Below are 20,841 nucleotides of genomic sequence, written 5' to 3' on the forward strand. Positions count from 1 at the left end.
AATGTCCTTTGCCGGAGCCCATCCATGCAGCTGCTGTTTTAACCCATCTCAGTTAGATGTTCCTCTTCTTCACTGCTCCTACACTTGACCAACCACGGTGTCCTTCTCCAGGAACGGGGGTCTCCCGACTGCTTGTCTGACGTATATAAGAAGTCTCACCATGCTTGCCTGTAAGGAGCACGCTGGCCTGACTTCTTCCAATTCAGATCGATTGTCCTTTTAGCAGTCCATAGTACTTTAATATTGTTCTCCAGCATCATAATTCAATGATACTTTATGGAATAATTTAACACAAGCAGGCATCTGCTGAACAACTGCAGAAATCATTGTATGATGGAACTTTACAGAAACCTCAAACAGCACAGCCTGATCCTCGATGGGTGTTTAATAATGGCAAATGGGACATCCAGGCAGGGCTGGGAGGGCCAGCAATTGATCCCATACAAGTTTCAGCTACCTGGACAACGTGGGAAATACGAAACGCATCGTGGGTGGTGCTTTTCTAGAACCGAGTGCTCTCCTTTAAGTTCCTTACTTATCTTCTACCATTTGGGATGCAAAAGGGTTTTCTATAGTTTCCTAAAAAAGTTTATCAACATATTTGAACCTTTTCTTGAGAATACAGAATCTTCAATGATGGTTAGATTTTATGTCCACTTAGACCTGTCTGAAAGGAGGAGGTCCCATCCAACCTATCAATCAGTCATCGCCTGATGATAACTCCTTTTTATATGAGAGACACAGACAACTTCTTCGTCTTCCATCGTGCCTGGATTTCCCACCTGGTCCTGGTGCTGGCAGCCCCTGTGCCGGCCGATCCTGGCAGCCTGCCATGTTCCCGCAGATCCTGGGTTCACGAGACTAAACCCGTTGGCCTGGAATCTTCCACTTTCCTGCTTCATCCACCAGCATCTCTGTGAGTCTGAAGAGGGCTCTGGTTAGCTTCAGACCCACGGACCCACAGACAGGAGTTGACTGGACTGGGATGCTTGTTTGCTATAAAATTCTTTCTTGATATAAAGTGCTTTCTTTCTTTTTTTTCTAAGTGCTTTCTTATATATACACACAAGTGATTCTGTCTTTATTTCTGTAGAAAACTCAGCCTAACAAACAGTTTTATACAAAAATATGTGGGGAAGCAATGGAGGCAGCTGGACCTGGTGAAGTGAGGCAGGGTCATTCAAGGACAACAAGCCAGGGGATCCTGGCTTCCTAACTCAAAGAAGACATTCTTCACTGGGCCCAGAGCTGGCCATGTGATCACAGAAAATACAACTCAGAAGAGACTCACTAGGATGCCATCTTTAAAAATAACGGTTCCATATTTTCCAATATCATGAGAAATATTGATGCTAAATTAGCACATTTTCCCTCAAATGCCAAGAGAAGTCAAAATTAGAAATCAACTTACTGATTTTTCTTGAGAAATTCTTGTCTCTGGGTCTCAGGATTAATCCTCAAAACTAAAGCATTCTCTTTTTAGAAGAAGTTTAGAGTAATTAGTAAGAGTATGGACTCGGAGCTAAACTGCCTAGATTTTAATCCTGGTCCATTTATCTGTGACTTCTCTGTCTTAGGTTTTCCATTTACAGAAACAAAAGAAAGGTGGAGAAGATAAAATATTAATAATATCTGCTTTATAGTACTTGTGAAGAGCAAGGAAATAATACAAATAACCCATAACTGTATTAGGCATACAGGACTCACCACACTCACTGCCATCCGGTCGATGCCGACTCATGATGCCCCTGTAGGACAGGGTACAACTCCATCTGTGAGTTCTTGAGACTGTCACTCTTGATGGATTAGCTAAAGCCTGGTCTTTCTCCCTGGGAGCAACTGGTGGCTTTGACCTGCCCACCTTGTGGCTAGCAACCCAACTCATAACCATACCACCAGAGCTCCCAGGCATATAGTAAGTACTGTAAAAAATGTTCCAATAAACATGCAAATGTGGAATAAATCATATTATAAGATGCATTTTTATGGTGAAATCATAGCTCACATAATAAAATGAATAAAACAATGATGTATGTGATGCACTCTTTTTTATCAGTCATTTTATTGAGGGCTCTTACAGCTCCTATAACATTCCATACATGAATTATATCAAGCATATTTGTACATATGTTGCCATCATCATCTCCAAAACATTTTCTACTTGAGCCCTTGGGTATAAGCGCCTCTTTTTTCCCCTCCCACCCTTGTGAATCTTTGATCAATTATATATTGTTATTGTTTCATATCTCACACTGTCCGCTGTTTCCCGTGACCCCCATTTCTGTTATTTGTGCCTTGGTGGTGGGGGTACTATATGTCCAACCATGTGATGGGTTCCCTCTCTCTCCCCCTTCCCCACCTTCCTTCCCCACCTTCCTCTTACCTCATGAGATCACTACTCCCACTACTGTTTCTGAGGGGTTTATCTGTCCTGAATCCCAGGTGTCCAGAGCTCTTTTCTGTGCCAATGTGTGTTCTGTGGTCTAGCCAGATTTGTAAGGTAGAACTGGGTCATAGTAGTGGAGGGGAAGGAGGAAGAGGGAAGACGGGGAGGAAGCATTTAGGCACCAGAGGAATGATGTGTGCTGAATCATCCCTTCCTTATAACCCTTCTGTGTGAAGGGGATGTTCAATTGTCTACAGATGGGCTTTGGGTCTCCACTCCAAACTCCCTCATTCACATCAATATAATTGTTTGTTTGGATCTTTTGATACCTGATACCTAATCCTGTCGACACCTCATGATCACACAGGGTGGTGTGCTTCTTCCGTGTCGGCTTATCTGTTTCCCTGATGGTTGGCTGCTTGTTTAACTTCAAGCCTGTAAGACCCCAGATGCTATATTTTTTGATAACCAGGCACTATGCACTCTCTTCACTACATTTGCTTATGCGCCCATTTTGTCGGGAAAGTTAGTATCAAAGAGTGCCAGGTTACTAGAACAAAGTGTTCTTGTCTTAAGGGAGGCCTTGAGTAGAAGTCCAAAGTCCATCTGCTATCTTAATACTAAACATATAAATATATGTAAATTGGCCTCTATCCCTTTCATCATAAATTAGCATGTTTACATCCATACATGCTTATAGTTATACCTCTGTAAGTAGCTTTTGCTTCCTAGTTCTTTCCTCTATTTCCTTTCACCTTCCTCCTATCCTGTTATCATGCTCACTCACCCTCCATTCGGCTCTCAGTAATTCCTCTCAGATACATTGTATTGATTAACCCACACCAGGCATTATACACTATCCTTGTCATCAATTTTAGATCTCTTGTTGTTCCCTTATCCCTGAGCTGTTGGCTCCACCCTCCCCCTGCCTGCCCCCTCCTTTCCCATGCCTACCCCACCCCAGAGCCCCAACTACTGGTCCCATTGTTTTCTCCTTGGAATTGTTTATCCTGCCTATCTTATATAGAGCAAAAGAAACATACACACACACAGGAGAGTAAAAAGCAGTAGATAGTTCCAGGTCTGTCTGCAGACCCTTGTGTATGTTTTCTGACCAAGTCTGATGAGGTGCCCAGCCCTGTACCCCAAGTCAGAGGTCTATTTTCAGGATTCCCTAGGACTTGGTTACTTTGATCCCCTTGCTGCCCTGTTGCACCCCCTTTTCATTTCTCCCCGCTGTGCATAGAGCAGACGGGGCACACTTTCCCCACAGTGTCTCCAGTGCTGTCCCCTGTAGCACTATGGGTCAGTGAGGGAATGCCGTGTTGTGGTGGGGCCGGCATTAACACAGTGATTGCAACAGTGGGCTCAAACATAGCACCAAAGATGACGATGGTGCAGGCAGAGTTGTAGTCTGAGTACAATGGACCACTATGGGTCGGAACGGACCCAAGGACACACCTAACAAACATTATTTACTACCTCAAGACTAGGAAAACAACTCTACACCAAAGTTTACAGACAATACCTATAAATTTGTATACGATACTTACCTCTAGAGGTCTCCAATAAGAAGTGTGTTAGGCCGGGCTGACTAGTGAAACAGATCCAGGGACACTCATATGTATATGAAAGAGCTTTATATAGAAGGGTATTATATATAAAGAAAACATCCCAGCCCAATCCACATCAAGTCCATAAGTCTGATATTAGCCCATCAGTCCAAAACGAGTCCATAAATATATCTACAAACTCACACAGCTACATGCCAATGATGCAGAATGCAGGAGGATCACAGGCCGGTGGATGAGAAGTTTTGTGAATCTAATGGCAGTGGACACATCACAGAGTTGGCACAGGTCTCCATGAATCAATGTGTCTTGTCAACAGGAAGGTGAAGCAACAAGAGAGGGGCTCCTTGCAGGTCCCTTGGCTTGTTAACAGGAAGAGGAGGGCAGAGAGAGAGAGAGAGAGAGAGAGAGAGAGAGAGAGAGAGAGAGAGAGAGAGAGAGAGGAAGTTCCCAGAATCTTCATGAGAAGGCCACTCCCACAAGGATGCATCCTCAGGTGATGATCTGATTAGCAGGCTAGAATCCACCCCTACACTCATTGATCAGGCTGACATGAAATTATGTAACTACCCAAGGAGCTTTGGTGACTGAGCTGCTAATGGAAAGGCCAGCAGTTCAAGCCCATCAGAAAGATGAAGCTGTCTGATCTCATAAAGATTTTAAAACCTTATAAACCCAAAAGGGCAGTTCTACTCTGTCTTACAGAACATCACTATGAGTCAAAATCAACTAGATGATGGCGGTAAGGTTGTTTTTGTTCTTGAGAGATCTTAAATATTTCCGACTTGCCAGGAAATGACACTTCTTACCACCTGTAACTCAGGGGCCCTCTGAACCAAGTACAGGATTCTGTGGGCAGGAGCTCTTTAAATAAGGTCTATGATAGCTCCCGAAAACTGCCTTGCAATATTTGGTTAAATTATAATTAGACTAATTTTTAATGTTGATTTGATATTTTGCTACTTTGTTAAGTTCTCTTATTACTTTAGTGGGTTTTCTATTTATTAGGTCATTTTTCCCCGTAAGACATTGCCTTTGGATGTGTGTATATAATTCTATAATAAAGGACTGTAGAATTTTGTCTCAGGGGCTAGGGAAGGAGGCTCTGAAATTATAGGCTTCATTGCTGGTGAGCTCACATTCTTTCGGGAACTCAGATTCAATATCATTAAATATCTTCTCTTGGAGATCAATTCCTGAGAAAAGACACCTGTAATTTCCTGTCTTTGAGATAAGTTCAAGGAGACTGGGGGGTCTGAACATTTAATATACAAACTTTCATAAGTACATATATAATCTTTGGTGAAATCTCTGTTTTCAATATAATACTCCCATGCTTAACAAAGTACAGTCCTCCTCTCTCCCCATGTGGGATTTCTCCCAAGTTGTCTCCCCCAAATATATGCCAAACCTAGCTGCTTGCTACACATGCTAACCACTTTGAGGTCAGCAAAAGCAGGTCAGAGGTTATTCTCCCTGATGGGTTATCAGCCATCCAGAGCAATCAGACTGTGTAGTCTGTCCCACCCTAAGTAGGGCCTGCTCCCTTCTGATAAGGATAGTAGATTGTTTCCCTGAAGGAGAGTCCAGGGAGGTCAAGCCCACTTGAGGGTGACCAAGTGTTGTGTCTCACAAGAGGGTTCACCCCTCTTGCCTCTTGTGTACCCCTAGCCTCATCCCCTTCCTGTGATATGTATGCCTATTGTGTAGCCCCTTCCTGTGACGTGTGTGCTAACCTGTAATCATGCCCCCAAAGAGATATAAACCTTGCTTAGAAATAAATTCTGCTCCTTCCCTCTCTGCCTGCGCTGTGCATGGACCTGGCTGGTGAGATCATGGCGGTCCAGGAGGTGCGCATGCCTATTGGACCCGTGACAGAGTTGTGAGGGGCTGGTTTCCCTCACATGCCCATATAAACCCAAAGCCGTTGTCTTCAAGTTGAATTCCAGCACATAGCCCAGGAGGACAGAGTAGGAACTGCCTCATAGGGTTTCCTATGGCCGCAAATCTTTTAAAATTTTAATCATTTTATTGGGGCTCATACAACTCTTACCTCCATCCATATATGCATCAATTGAGTAAAGCACCCTTATATATTTATTGCCATCATCATTCTCAGAATTCGCCTTCCACTTGGGTTCCTGGAATCAGCTCATTTTCCTTTTTTCCCTCCCCCTGTCTCCCGGCTCCCCCTTCCCTCACGAAGCCTTAATAATTTATAAATTATTATTTTATCTTATCTTACACTGCTGGGCATGGCATCTCCCTTCAACCACTTCCTGTTGCCCATCCCACAGAGATGAGGTTATATGTAGATCCCCGTATCAGTTCCCCCTTTCTATCCCCGCTTCCCTCCCTGTATCGCCACTCTCACCATTGGTCCTGAGGGGTCCATCTGTCATAGATTCCCTGTTTCCAGATCCCTACTGCACTGCTGTGCATCCTCTAGTCTAACCAGGTTTGCAAGGTAGAGTTGCAGGGGAGAAAGCGTTTAAGAACTAGAGGAAGGTTTTGAGTTTCATTGTTGCTACACTGAACCCTGAGTGACTCATCTCCTCCCCACTCCCCCTCTGCAAGTGATGTCCAGTTGTCTACAGATGGGCATTGGATCCCCATCATGTGCTCCCCTCCTTCACAATGATATGATTTCCCCCCCCTCCTTTGTTGCTTGAAACCTGGTCCAATCAGCCCTTCATGATCACACATGTTGGTGTGCTGCTTCCATGTGGGCTTTGTTGCTTCTGGGATAGATGGCCGCTTGTTTATTTTCAAGCCTTTAAGTCCCCAGACACTATATCTCTCAGTAGCCGGGCACCGTCAGCCTTCATCAACCCACCTACTTATGCACACATTCGTCTTCAGTGTTTATGTGGGGAAGGTGATCACACAATGATGGTTTTTGTGCTTTGGTGTCTGCTATCTGATCCCTTCAATAACTCATGTTCACTTAGGCTGGTGTGCTTCTTCTCTGTGGGTTTTGTTGCTTCTGAGCTAAATGACCGCTTATTTGACTTCAAGCCTTTAAGACCCCAGACACTATATATATTGATAGCCGGGCACCATCAGCTTTTTTCACCACGTTTGCTATGCACATGTCTGTCTTTATCGATTATGTCAGGAAGGTGGGCATCATGGAATGACCTTTTAGCTGAACAAGGTGCTATTGTATTGAGGGAGTGCGCGCAAGGAGGCCCAATGTCCACCTGCTACCCTACTACTGAACCTATACATATGTGCACATAGGTCTATTTCCCCATAATCATAAATATATTTACATATGCACATGTCTGTATTTAGACTTCTATGTATGCCCTTTGCCTCCTACTCCTTTCCTCTATTTCCTTACGCTTTCCTCCTGTCCCACTACCATGTTCAGCCTTCATTCTGGTTTCAGTAATTCCTCTGTTACCTTGCCCTTGGTGACTCCCTACCAGTCGTCCCATCCCCTCCCTGCCACTGGTTTTGAACCACTCGGTGTTCCCTTGTCCCTGGGTTGGCCAACACCTCCTCCCTTCCCCCACCTCCCACACTCTCATGTCCCTCCGGGACCGTTGGTCCTGTTATTTTCTTCTCACATTGTTGGTCCAGCCCATCTTATCTAGGTGGACCTGCAGAGATAGTAATATGTGCATACAAATGCAGATGACTTTGACAGCACCAAATTGGCATATAAGAGCATGGCATTGATAGCAGCAACACCGACATGCTAACAAACAAACAAACAAACAAAAAACCACTGACATACAAAATTTAAAAGAAGAGAGAAAAAAAGAAAGAAACAAAACAAAAAGACAGCAAAAAAAAAAAAAACTGTTAGTAGTTCGAGGTCTGTTTGTTGACCTTTATGAGTGTTTTCCAGACGAGTCTGATGGGGTGCCACGTCCTGTCCCCAAAGTCCATCCTTTATACTCCCTCAGGACCTCCTTGCCCTGCTTCCTCCACTGCTCCATTGCCCGCCTCCGGTGTTTTGCCTCAGTGTGCTGGGGTCAGCCTATTCGCACATCCCCCACTGCGTCTCAGGTGCTGTCCCTTGTAGGGCCATTGGTCGGTGCAGGTTGTCGCATCTCGTTGTGGGGCCGGCTATATGGTCCTCTCTGTACATTGGGCCCTTTGAGCCGGCCTATCGTCCTCTGAGCTTGGTGGGCCCAGGTGTGCTCCGCTCCGTTCTTCCTCCTTCCTTTGCTTCAGCTTCCTTCTGGGTGTGGTGTGGTGGGTCAGTTCCTTTCCCACACCAGACTATTTTCATTTTCTGTGGTACTTCCATCGATGGTGGGGGTCGGGCTAATTCTGGTTGGGGCCGGCGTATGGTCCAGTCTCTTTGTGTATTCCTCCGCACTTTACATTGCCCTCCTGGTTTGGAATGTCATGGTGAGGTCTGTATACATGTTCCAGTTCTGTGGGGACACAACCAATACTCTCCCCCTGGGTGGGTTAGTGCCCTTTTCCCCCACTGTCATCCACTCGGTTTCTTCCTACCCTGCTTCTCCCTCCACCTGCCCCATTTCCCCTTCTTTATGCTGGACTCTCATGTACCTTCCTAGGTGTGGCCTGCCCTCCCTTCAACTATCTGTGCTTCCTCCTGTCTATTGAGATATAGATGTTTATTCTTCTCTTCCTGGCATGCTGGTTGTACTTACTTCAGGCAACTCATGTTATACCTGTCCTTTTGAGTTTGGCTTACCTTGCTTAACGTAATTCCTTTCAGCTCTTCCCATGAAATAATGTTTTTCATGTGATTGTCCATGCTTTTCGGTGCTTCATAGTACTCTATTGTGCGTGTATATCAGAGTTTACTAATCCACTCATCTATCGATGGAAACTAAGGCTGTTTCCAAGTCTTTGTGATTGTGAATTATGCCGCAATAAACATTGGAGCGCTTATGACTGGTCATTTTATTTGGTGCTTCCAATGGATATATGCCCAGTAGAGGGATGGCTGGGTCATAAGGTAGATCAATTTTCATTTTCTTTCGGTATCGCCAGATTGTTTTCCACAGAGGCTGTACAAATCTACACGACCACCAGCAGTGGAGGAGGGTTCCTACTTCACCACAGCCCCTCCAACACTTGTTGCTCTCTGATTTGCTGATTTGGGCTAGCCTCAGGGGTGTTAGGTGGTATCTCATGGTTGTTTTGATTTGCATTTCTCTTATGACTAAAGGACCTGGAACATTTTCTCATATGCTGATTGGCCATATGGGTCTCCTCCCTAGTGAAAGTTCTTTTCAGTTCTTTTGCCCACTTCCTTAGGGGGATAACTGTTTTTCTCTTTTTTTCAGGTCATGATGGTATTGTAGATTTTAGTAATGAGCCCTTTGTCCCAATGTGTCATTACTAAAAATCCTCTCCCAGTCTGTGGGCTATAATGTCACCCTCTTGGTGAATTCTTTCAAGGTGCACAGGTGCTTTATTCTTATTAAATCCCATTTGTCGATTTCCAGTTCACCTTTGTGTGCACCCTTCCCTGTTGCAGCGAACCTATGAGCTCCCTGGGTCAGTGCTCTGAGGTTAGTCCAAATTTCCTCCTTGATGGTCCTGATGGTTTGGGGTTTAACTTCTAGATCTGTGATCCACCTTGAGTGTATTCTTGTCCATGGGGTGAGGTAAACGTCTTGTTTCATCTTTCTACATGTGGATATCCATTGTTTCCAGCACCACTTGTTAAAAAGGGCATCTGCTTCCCACTTGATGATTTTGGGACCCTTGTTTAATATCAGTTGTCTATATGCTGATGATTTAACTCTTGGGCTTTCTATTCTTTTCCATTGGTCCGAGTGTCTGTCGTTGTGCCAGTACCACGCTGTTTTGACCACTCTAACTCTGTAATAGGCATTAAAATCGGGTAAGGCATGTCCTCCAACTGTGTCCTTCTTCTTGAGAAGTTCTCTGCTAATTCTGGGTTTCTTCACTCTCCATATGAAATTGGTAGTCAGTTTTTCCAATTCTTTGGAGAAGTTTGATGGTATTTGAATTGATATAGCATTGAACTTGTAAAGTGCTTTAGGTAGGATTGGCATCTTTACTATGTTGAGCCTTCCAATCCATGAGCAGGGAGTGTTCTTCCATTTGTAGAGATCGCTTTTGGTTTCCTGTCGTAGGGTTTTATAGTTTTCTTTATATAGGTCTTTAGTATTTTTTGTTAAATATATTCCTAGGTATTTCAGTTTGTTCTTAGCTACTGTGAAGGGTACTTCCTTCATAATCCCCTCTTCCATGGCTCTGTCTGATGTAGCTAGAAAACCTACAAACTTCTGTTTATTGATCTTGTATCCTGTTACTCTTCCACATTCCTCTATCGCTGTAAGTACTCCAGCTGTGGAGCTTTTGGGGCTTTCAATGTACAGGATTATGTCTTCTGCAAATAGTGATAGTTTCACATACTGCTCTCCCATTTGGATCCCTTTGATGTCCTTCTGCTGTCTTATGTTGTTAGCCAGAACCTCCAAAACGATATTGAATAGAAGAGGGGACAGGGGCATCATTGTCTTGTACCCGTTTTCAGTGGAATTGTTCTTATCTTTTCTCCATTGACTATGATGTTGGCCATTGGTCTTTCATAGATAGCTTGTATAAGCTTGAGGAACTTTACCTTCCAATCCTATCTTCATGAGTGTCTTGATTAGGAATGGGTGTTGGATGTTGTCAAACGCTATTTCTGCATCTATGGATAGTATCATATGGTTTTTATCCTTTTTCTTCTCAATGTGATGTATTGTATTAATGAATTTTCAGATGTTAAACCATCCCTGCATCCCTGGGATGAATCCTACCTAGTCGTGGTGGATGATACATTTTATATACTTTTATATTCTATTGGCCAATATTTTGTTAAGGATTTTTGCATCTATGTTCCTTAGAGATATTGGTCTGTAATTCTATATACTTGTGGGGTCTTTGCCCTGTTTGGGTATCACAGTAATGCTGGCTTCTTAAAATGAGTTTGGGAGTTTGCCATCCTCTTCTATGTTATGGAATACTTTGTGGAGGATTGGTGTCAACTCTTCCCTGAATGCTTGGTAGAATTCTGCTGTGAAAACATTTGGCCCTGGGGCCTTTTTTGTTGGTAGGTTTTTGATAAACCTCTCTATTTCTTCTTTCGCTATGGGTTTGTTGAGGTTCTTGATCTCTGTCTGAGATAATCTAGGGAGAGACTGTTTTTCCAAATATTTATCCATGTCTTCCAGGTTTCTGAATTCATTAGAATACAGTCCTTTATAGTACTTTGTGATTATCCTTTTAATCTCATTGGGGTCTGTTGTTATTTCCCCTCATTCATCCCTCATCTTGGCTAATGATATTTGCTCCTTTCTATCTTTGGTAAGCTTTGCCAGAAGCCTGTCAATTTTGTTAATTCTTTTGTAGAACCAGCGTTTGGCTGCACTTGTCTTTTGCATTGTTCTCTTGTCTTCCCACTGGTTTAACTCTCTCTCTGTCTCACACACACACACACGCACACATACTTTCCCCCAATAGCTTTATTGAGATATACTTAACATATTATAAACTCCCATATTTCAATAATTAAAAAAAACAATTTTATATATATCACTGCAACTAGTTCCAGAACATTCCTCCTCTTCCATATTCATAATTTTCTCCCCATTTCCTTCCAACCTCCTCTCCCACATCCAGATAAGCCATTACACCAGTTGCTGTCTCTACACTTCACCTGTGTTTCCTACTGGAAAACATTAAAAAAAAAAGTAAATATAGTCTATAAAGAAAGAAAAGGGGAGGGGGATCCTATGTAGAGATAAAAGCAGGAAATATTAAAAACTAGAACAAATCCAAAATGAGTCAAAAGGGAGATCAAATATCGTTACCAAAGGTTACCTAAGGCCCTCTGCCATAGTGACATTTCCTATACTCTCTGTCTGATCTGATAGCAGTCTGAGAGCAAATTGATTGATTGTGGTCAGAGGGGATGCACACTAGATGCTTAATCTATGGAGGGGCCCTTCAGATGGATTTGGGTCTCCCACTGGCATCTAGAACTTTCTACACATTGGGTGTTCAAAATTTAAGACCTGATACCTTTCCCTCCATCAGATTTGGATTTGTGGGAAACTGAAAACCAGGAAGAGAGTGAAAGCAGACAAACTTTCAACCTTCCTAAGTTAAGGAGTCTGGGCGGCCAGGGCTCCTGTGGGAGGAGCCTTCATGCTCCTGGGTTGGAGATACATTCTGCTCACATTCTCCTAAGTAAGAGTTATTTCCATTAATGCCTCCCCACAATAATGCCAAATTTAAAGTACTATTTGCAAACACACGGTTGCTTACTATATGTTTGAAGGTCAACTGCTTGAAGGCTGTCTTCCTGAAGGTTGTCTGCCATCAATCAGACCTTATTGTCTGTCCCACCCTAAGTAGGGCCCACTCTCTTCTGATAAGGATAACACCGTATTTACTCGTGTATAAACCGAGTTTTTCAGCACATTTTTATTGCTGAAAAAGCCCCCTCGGCTTATACTCGAGTGAGGGTCCCACTTCTCTGTTCTCCGGTGCAGTGCAGGTGTTCTCAGGTCTCTCCTGCTCATCTGCGGGCACCTGCGGCCTCTGTGGGTGGTCTGATGACTGCTGGTATCACAGCTCTTCTTTTCTCCTACAAGCTGGCAACCTCGGTGTTGTCCCTGCGTACTGGGCAAGAACCTGCCCGCTTCTGTGTCCTAGTACCTGGGGCGCACCGCATCCTTGTCAGATGGATGTCCGATGTGGCCGCTCTTCTTCTCCCGCTCGTCTCCGGAGCTGTGACCAATGACGGAGCCTTTACAGTCTTACCCGTGCTTGGTCACGCCCCCTTGCTCTGCCCAAGCACTGCTGAATACAAGTACAAGTATATTTCTGGTCTTGGCTATACAGTACGTTTATTTACAGTACTTTGTCTGTTATATCTTATTTTCTTATTAACCCCTACCTGGACCCAGTGTTGACTATGCTTGCATAGTGCAGCCTGTGTTAGGGCTCATGATATACACGCTGTGTTGTGTATGCACTGTGTTACTGCATGTGTTGTGTTAGCATTTTCCATACATGTGCAGTAATATTGCATAACACAGTGCATACACAACACATGTGTATATCATGAACTCTAACACAGGCTGCTCTATGCAAACAGTTATGTCATCACATTCTGGGATATCATCAGCCTGTGTTAGACCTCAAACTATACAAGCTGTGTTGTGTACATGAGGTAAGACAGCGTATGCAATAATGCTGTGCATGCAGTAACAGCATGTATGGTTATTGTTGATACCTTACTGTTTTTGTTGACCCTCTTATCCACTCACAGAGCTAGTTTACTGTTTCTCTTTGAAATATATATTCAAAAACATTTAACCTACTGATGCCTCAATTAAATTAATTTTATTGGTATCTATTTTTATTTTGAAATTTACCAGTAGCTGCTGTATTTCCCACCCTAGGCTTTTCCCAGTTTTTGTGGTAAAATTAAGTGCCTTGGCTTATATTCGGGTCCAGTATGAGTATATACGGTAGATTATTCCCCTGGTAGTAGAGTTCAAAGACAACTAAGGTCAAGCCAACTCAGGAGACCAAGGTTAGGCTGCCATCTTGACTCTAGAGCCGCCTATTTTATGTACCTTCCTGTCACATGTGTGCCCTTACTACAACCCCTTCTGATTGGGTGTATACCCCTAGCTCATGACCCTCATGTTACGTGTACAGAATTTAACCTACTGTTGAGAAAAGGGAGCTATGCAAGCATCGACTGACTGTTAAGTGAAATGCATGAGTTGTTGATTTGTGCAGACTGAACTCTTAAATAATTAGGCACTGGTTACATTGACCATGAGGGTTAATGATAGGAGGAAATTCCCAGTAGCATACATTCACAAAGGCAAAACCTTGCCTATCAGATTAATACATGTCATAGTAAAGCAAGGAGGGTATTAAAATAGTAAATATATGATGGTTCTAGGCTATCTTTCATTGGGAATCCCAAAAGCAAGGGATTCTAATCAAGTCCAGCAACTCCCAATTTCATAGCCTTGGGGTGATAGTCATCTGCTCCTTCTCATACCAGGGAGTTTGGTAAGTTTCAGGTAAAGCCCAGTTCATTCAGTGAGGTTTACATATGGTCCTTCTGGTGTAGCCTATGAGGGATGCTATGTTCCCTGAAAGGACAAAATTTCAAGGTGACTGTAGTTCGTAGCACATGGTCTGGATTACCAAGGATTGGATAGAACTAATCCAAAAGTGCCTATCCAGAAACATATTACCAGGCTTATTCTCCCCTTGGGTTCTGTATAGTTATTGTTAAGCATCCCTTCCCAAACATGTTCCTCCCCCTTTACCCACCAACAGAAGTGTAAACACCTCCTCTAAAACCTAGATGCTCCCCTCCCCTGATCTTGACGTTACTTTCCAGTAATTTTCCCTTCTCACTCCTTTGGGAGTGTGTATTGACTTGGCTGTACCTTGTCCCAATTGTAATGGCATCATATTTCCCCAGATCCACATGGTATTGGTGTTATTACGGGTAGACCAGAGAAACAAATCCAGGGAGACTCATATGTATATAAGAAAGAAGTTTATATACAAGAGCAATTGAATATTGAGAAAACATCCTATCCCAGTCCAGATCAAGTCCATAAGTTTGATATGAAACCATATGTCTGATACAAATCTAAAAAGTCCTCTTCAGACTCACAGACACATGGAATGACACCGAATGCAGGAAGCTCATAAGCCAGTGGGTGGGAAGTCTTGTGGATTCAGTGGCATTATGAGCATCTCAGCACTGACAGAGGTCTCCATGTGGCTATTCCAGCTCCAGGGCTCTGGCTCCAACAGGGTAGATCCACGTGTCTTGTCAGTTGCAATGTTTCTCAGGGAGTGAGTATGTGTCCCACCTCCAGAGAGCTATTTATCTCCTTAGCGTCTCCAAATGAGGCCATCAAGATGGGAACTGTTTGACAGGCTGAACTTCACCCCTTAACTCTTAAAACTGAAATTGACAACAGATTATGCAAGTTCCCCAGTATTTCTGTACCCAAGTTTCTGAGGAGGTGTCATTTTTTTTATGCCACCACCAGTGGGTGCGGGTTCCAGTCTCTGCTCCCTCGCCATTGTTTATCATGGGTTTGTTTTTCTGTTTCGTTTCTTACTTTTTTTGTAACTTTGCTATTAAAGCTGGATGAGGTAATAGCTCATTGTTGCTTTGATTTGCATCTCTCTGATGGTTAATGATCAGAAGCATTTCTTCATGTTGGATGGCAGCCAGAATACCTTCTTTGGTAAAAATCTCTGTCTATGTCTTTTACCAATTTTAAAATTGGGTTCTGTCTTATTGAAGTGGTCTATATAGTTTATAGAATAGTCCCTTGTGTAATGTGTCATTGCAAAAAAATTTTTCCACTCTGTGGGTTTTCTTTGTATACGTTTGTGGAAAGTTTTTGATGAAAATAAGTGTGTAAATTTTAGGAGGTCTGTCATCTATTTTGTCTTCCGCTGTTTGTGTGTTTTTCCTACTTTAATAGTGTTTATGGCATATATTAGGCTCTCTATGTTCCCCCCATTTTTTATTATCTTTATAGTTACTGTGTTTTACTTCTAGGTCTTTGAACTATCTTCAGCTCAGTTTTGTATATGGTCTGTGTGGTAGTTACATAATCTGGTGTCGATTTGAGGATTAAGAGTGAAGAGGTGGAGTTTAGCCTGTCAATCAGATCACAATTTGATGACCTCATTTGGAGGTGCTAAGGAGATAAATAGCTCGTTGGAGGTGGGACACACACATACACTACATGAAAGACATTCTTGATGACAAGTCACATGGAGACAGGCTGATGGCAGTCAGAGCCTCGGAGCTGAAGGAACCACATGGTGACTGCTGCCAGCACTGAGATGCTTCTACCACCACTGGATCCACAAGACTTGCCACCCACTGGGCTGTGATCATCCTGCATTTGGCGTCATTGCATGTGTTGTGTGGTTCTGAAGAGGAATTTATAGACTGGTACTGGACATTTGGGCTAATATCAGATTTATGGGCTTGGACTGGACTGGGCTGGGATATTATCTCAATATTCAATTGCTCTTGTAATTATAAACCTTTTTCTCATACACATACGTGTCTGAATTTGTTTCCCTAGTCTACCCGGACTGACATAGTCTGTGTAGAAAATATAATTTACTGGTATTGCTTTTCTAGCCACACTCTATAACTCCCACCAAATGACTAAGTGGTTACAGTTGCTAGATGCCCTCCAGTCAGTTCTGCCCCATAGCAACCTTAAGTACAACAAAAGGACACATGGCCTGCTCCTGCTCGATCCTCCAAATTGTTAGCTTGGAGGCCTTATTGCATCCACTGTATCAGTTCATTTCCTTGAGAGTCTTCCTCTTTTTCCTTGCCTTTCTACTTTATCAAGTACGATTTCCTTTTCTAGGCTTGGTCTTTCCTGATAACGTATCCTGGTAAAGTAAGTGAAACAAAGTTGCATCTCCCTTACTTCTAAGGAGCATTCTGGCTATACTTCTTCCAGGACAGATTTATTTGTTCTTTTAGGAAGCCCAGGGTACTTTCAATACTATTCACCAGCACCACAATTCAAATGCATCAAAGCTTTCATTTTCTTTACCAACTTTCACATGCATATGAAGTAATTGAAAGTGCCATGGCTTAGGTCGGACCCTTCTTAGTATGCGAAGTGACATACTTGTTCTTTAACATTTTAAAGAAGTGCGGCAGATTTTGCCCAGGAAACTTGTTCATTTCTTAACTGCTGTTTCCATGAGCATTGACTGTGGATCCAAGCAAGATGAAATTTTTGACAACTTCAACCTTTGATCCATTTACATGATGTTGCCTAATGGTCCAGTGGTGAGAATTTTGGTCTTCTTTACATTGAGTTGTGATTCACACCGAAGGCTGCAATCCTTGATCTTCATCAGCAAGTGCGTAAGTCCTCACTTCCAGCAAGCAAGGTTGGGGCATTTGTACATTGTAGGTTGTTAATAAGCCTTCCTCCCATTCTAATACCACATTCTTTTTTTTATATAATTCATCTTCTCAGATTATTTGCTGAGCATACAGATTAAAAAAGTATAGTTATGATACAACCCTGATATACACCTTTCTTGATTTTAAACCATGCAGTATTCCTTTGTTCTGTTTGCACAGTGGCCTCTTGGTCCTGTACAGGTTCCTCTTGAGCACAATGTGTATTTTGGGATTCCCATTCTTCTCAAGTTTGCTATGGGCCACACAGTTGAATGCCTTTGTGTAGTAAAAAATACACAAATAACATCTTTCTGGTGTCCTCTCTGCCAAGATCCATCTGATGTCAATGATGATATCCCTCTTGCCACATCCTCTTCTAAATCAAACTTGAACTTCTGGCAGCTCCCTGTCTATGGACTGTTGCAACCATTGTTGGGCGATCTTCACGAAAAACTTACTTGCACATGATATTAATGATATGGTTCAATAATGTCTGAATTCTGTTGGGTCACCTTTCTTTGGAATGGGTACAGATATGGGTCTCTTTCAGTCAGTTGACCAAGTAGCTCACCTCCAATTTTCTTGGCATGGACTGGTGAGGATTTCCAGGGCTTTGGGAGTTGGTTGAAGTACTTCTATTGGTATTCCATCAATTATTGGAGTATTGCTTTTCTCTAATGCCTTCAGTGCAGCTTGGAATTTTTTTCTTCAGGATCATTGGTTCTTCCTCTACTGGTACCTCTTGACATGGTTGCATAGCGAGGTGTTTTATTTTTCTGGTACAGTAACTCTGGTTTGCTTCTATCATCTTTGACGCTTCTTGCGCCATTCAGTGTTTTGCCCTTAGAAACATTTATTTTTTATTTTTTTTCTCATTAAACTTTGTTTTAATGGGTCTCAAAATCCTGTGACAAATTTTTGGTCAAGTTGTTTTCCTTTTAAAAAGTACTGATTTTAAAAACTAACCACTTAAAACGGCCACACAAAAAAGAAACCAATGGTCCACAAGCATTCTTTTCTTTCGGAAAGCTTTATGATGCACTGTCGTCATCCACCAGTCTTTACTATGAAACTTAAATGGCCAATTGAGACAAACAGTGCTGAGACCGTTCTTCCACCCCTGATTAAGACTGGAGTGGCAGGTGTGAGGGGTAATATTCATTTAGCCTTCTGAGCCTTCTGGGCAGATTTGGTGACCTTGCCAGCTCCAGCAGCCTTTTTGTCCACTGCCTTGATGACACCCACAGCAACTGTTTGTCTCATGTCTCGGACAGCAAAACGACCCAGAGGAGGATAGTCAGAGAAGCTTTCCACACACATGGGCTTGCCAGGCACCATATCGACAATGGCAGCATCACCAGACTTCAAGAACTTGGGGCCATCTTCCAACTTCTTGCCAGAACGGCGATCGATCTTCTCTTTGAGCTCAGCAAACTTGCAAGCGATGTGTGCAGTGTGACAATCCAGCACAGGTGCGTATCCAGCACTGATCTGGCCTGGATGGTTCAGGATGATCACCTGAGCAGTGAAGCCAGCTGCTTCCATTGGTGGGTCATTTTTGCTGTCACCAGCCACATTGCCACGGCGAACATCTTTGACAGAGACGTTCTTGACATTGAAGCCTACATTGTCCCCAGGCAGAGCTTCACTCAAAGGTTCATGGTGCATTTCAACAGACTTCACTTCAGTGGTAACATTGACTGGAGCAAAGGTGACCACCATTCCAGGTTTCAGAACCCCAGTTTCCACTCTGCCCACAGGGACAGTCCCGATACCACCAATCTTGTAGACGTCCTGGAGAGGCAGGCGCAGGGGCTTGTCAGTTGGGCGGGTAGGTGGCAGGATGCAATCCAGAGCTTCAAGTAGCGTGGTCCCACTGGCATTGCCATCCTTGCGGGTAACCTTCCACCCCTTGAACCAAGGCATATTAGCACTTGGTTCCAGCATGTTGTCACCATTCCAACCAGAAATTGGCACAAATGCTACTGTGTCAGGGTTATAGCCAATTTTCTTTATGTAGGTGCTGACCTCCTTAACAATTTCCTCGTATCTCTTCTGGCTGTAGGGTGGCTCAGTGGAATCCATTTTGTTAACACCAACAATTAACTGTTTCACACCCAGTGTGTAAGCCAGAAGGGCGTGCTCACGGGTCTGCCCATTCTTGGAGATACCAGCTTCAAATTCACCCACACCAGCAGCAACGATGAGGACAGCACAGTCAGCCTGTGATGTTCCTGTAATCATGTTTTTAATGAAGTCTCTGTGTCCGGGGGCATCGATGATGGTCACATAGTACTTGCTGGTCTCAAATTTCCACAGGGAAATATCAATGGTGATGCCACGTTCCCATTCGGCTTTCAGCTTTTCCAAGACCCAGGCATACTTGAAGGAGCCCTTCCCCATCTCAGCAGCTTCCTTCTCGAATTTTTCGATGGTTCTCTTGTTGATCCCACCACATTTGTAGATCAGGTGACCAGTTGTGGTGGACTTGCCAGAATCGACGTGTCCAATGACGACGATGTTGATATGGGTCTTTTCCTTTCCCATTTTGGCTTAGGCTTTTGCCATGGTTTTCACTTTTTGCGAAAAAAGTGCCCTTAGAAACATTTAATATAGCAGCTTGAGGCTCGTTTTCTTTCTTCTTTCACATTTATATGTGCTGAGCATGTTCTTACTTTTGGTTTTTAACTCCAGGCCTTTGCACATTTCTTTATAACATTTTACTTCACCTTCTTCAGTTGCCTTTTGAAATGATCTGTTTAGCTCTTTTAAATCATCAATTCTTCCACGCACTTTAACTACACGACATCGAGTGAGTTCCAGAGTCTCTTTTGACATCCCCTTTGAGCTACCCTTTTCTACCTCTTTGCCATGACCTTTGCTTTCTCCATAAATGATACTATTCTTGAGGAGACAGTTTAGTGTTCCAGCCTGGCTGATAAATACAAGTGGGATTAATTGAAGGGCGGAGAGATAAGTGGCTCCCTGAGCCTCGCCTTTCTTGTCTCTCGCTCTTTGATCATCAGACCAGCGTGCAGCTGCCTTGCCTGTTCTGTGCCTCAATTTAAAGGGCACACTACCTGTGGGACACCTAGCCTGTGGACTGTGTCACTGTAAGTTGAGGTTCCTTAAGACCACACGAATGAAATTTACATCTCCGGAGTTGAGGACTGATAGTTGGTGACCTGGCTGACGGTTGGTGACCTGCCTTGCTGTTTGCTGCCTGTGCCAAGCTCTCTTTCCACAGAAGACTACCTGATGGCCCTCAAGACTTGAAGGACTGCCAGTGTCTCACAACTCTCTCATGGGAGTGAGTCGCACTGAGCCATTTATACTGCTTTATAACTTAACTGTTCATTTTTTGTATTATATAGCAATCTGCTTATAACTTAACTGTTCATTTCTTGTGTTATGTATCTATCTGTTCATAATTTAACTGTTCATTTCTTATGTTATATATCTATCTTTACATGTATATATATATACATATATATATAATTATCAGCAACCTTTTTTTTATCTCTCTAGAGAACCCTGTCTAACACACTTGATGTCATTTTCTTTTGAGATATTCTTGGAATGGAGGTGGGATTTATTCAAGCTAGCTGCAGTAAATTGTGTGGGCCCATAGCTGACCTCCTCTGACTTCCCTATTGCCAAGAGGCTGGGGTGAGACATGTCTCCACTCTCCATCTTTCTCTGTCTATTCTAATACAAACCGTTCTGCCCATGCCACTCTACAGCTAGGCCGGGCTCAATAATTCATTGCAATGACTACACAGAACTCACAGGCAATAACTACAAATTTTAAAACTCACTTCTAACTCACTGCCATCAAGTCGATGCCAACGCATAGTGACCGTGTAGGACAGGGTAGAACCGCCCCTGTGGGTTTCTGAGACGGTAAACTCTTTTTAGGA

General features: G+C 43.2%; 1 pseudogene; it reads right to left on the reverse strand.

The window, feature by feature from the left end:
• Positions 1–17,986: 17,986 nt before the first annotated feature.
• LOC142439143 (elongation factor 1-alpha 1 pseudogene) lies at positions 17,987–19,492 on the reverse strand (annotated as a pseudogene).
• Between the last annotated feature and the right edge of the window lie 1,349 nt (positions 19,493–20,841).

This window comes from Tenrec ecaudatus, chromosome 2 (genome assembly GCF_050624435.1).
Source record: "Tenrec ecaudatus isolate mTenEca1 chromosome 2, mTenEca1.hap1, whole genome shotgun sequence".
Lineage (NCBI taxonomy): Eukaryota > Metazoa > Chordata > Mammalia > Afrosoricida > Tenrecidae > Tenrec > Tenrec ecaudatus.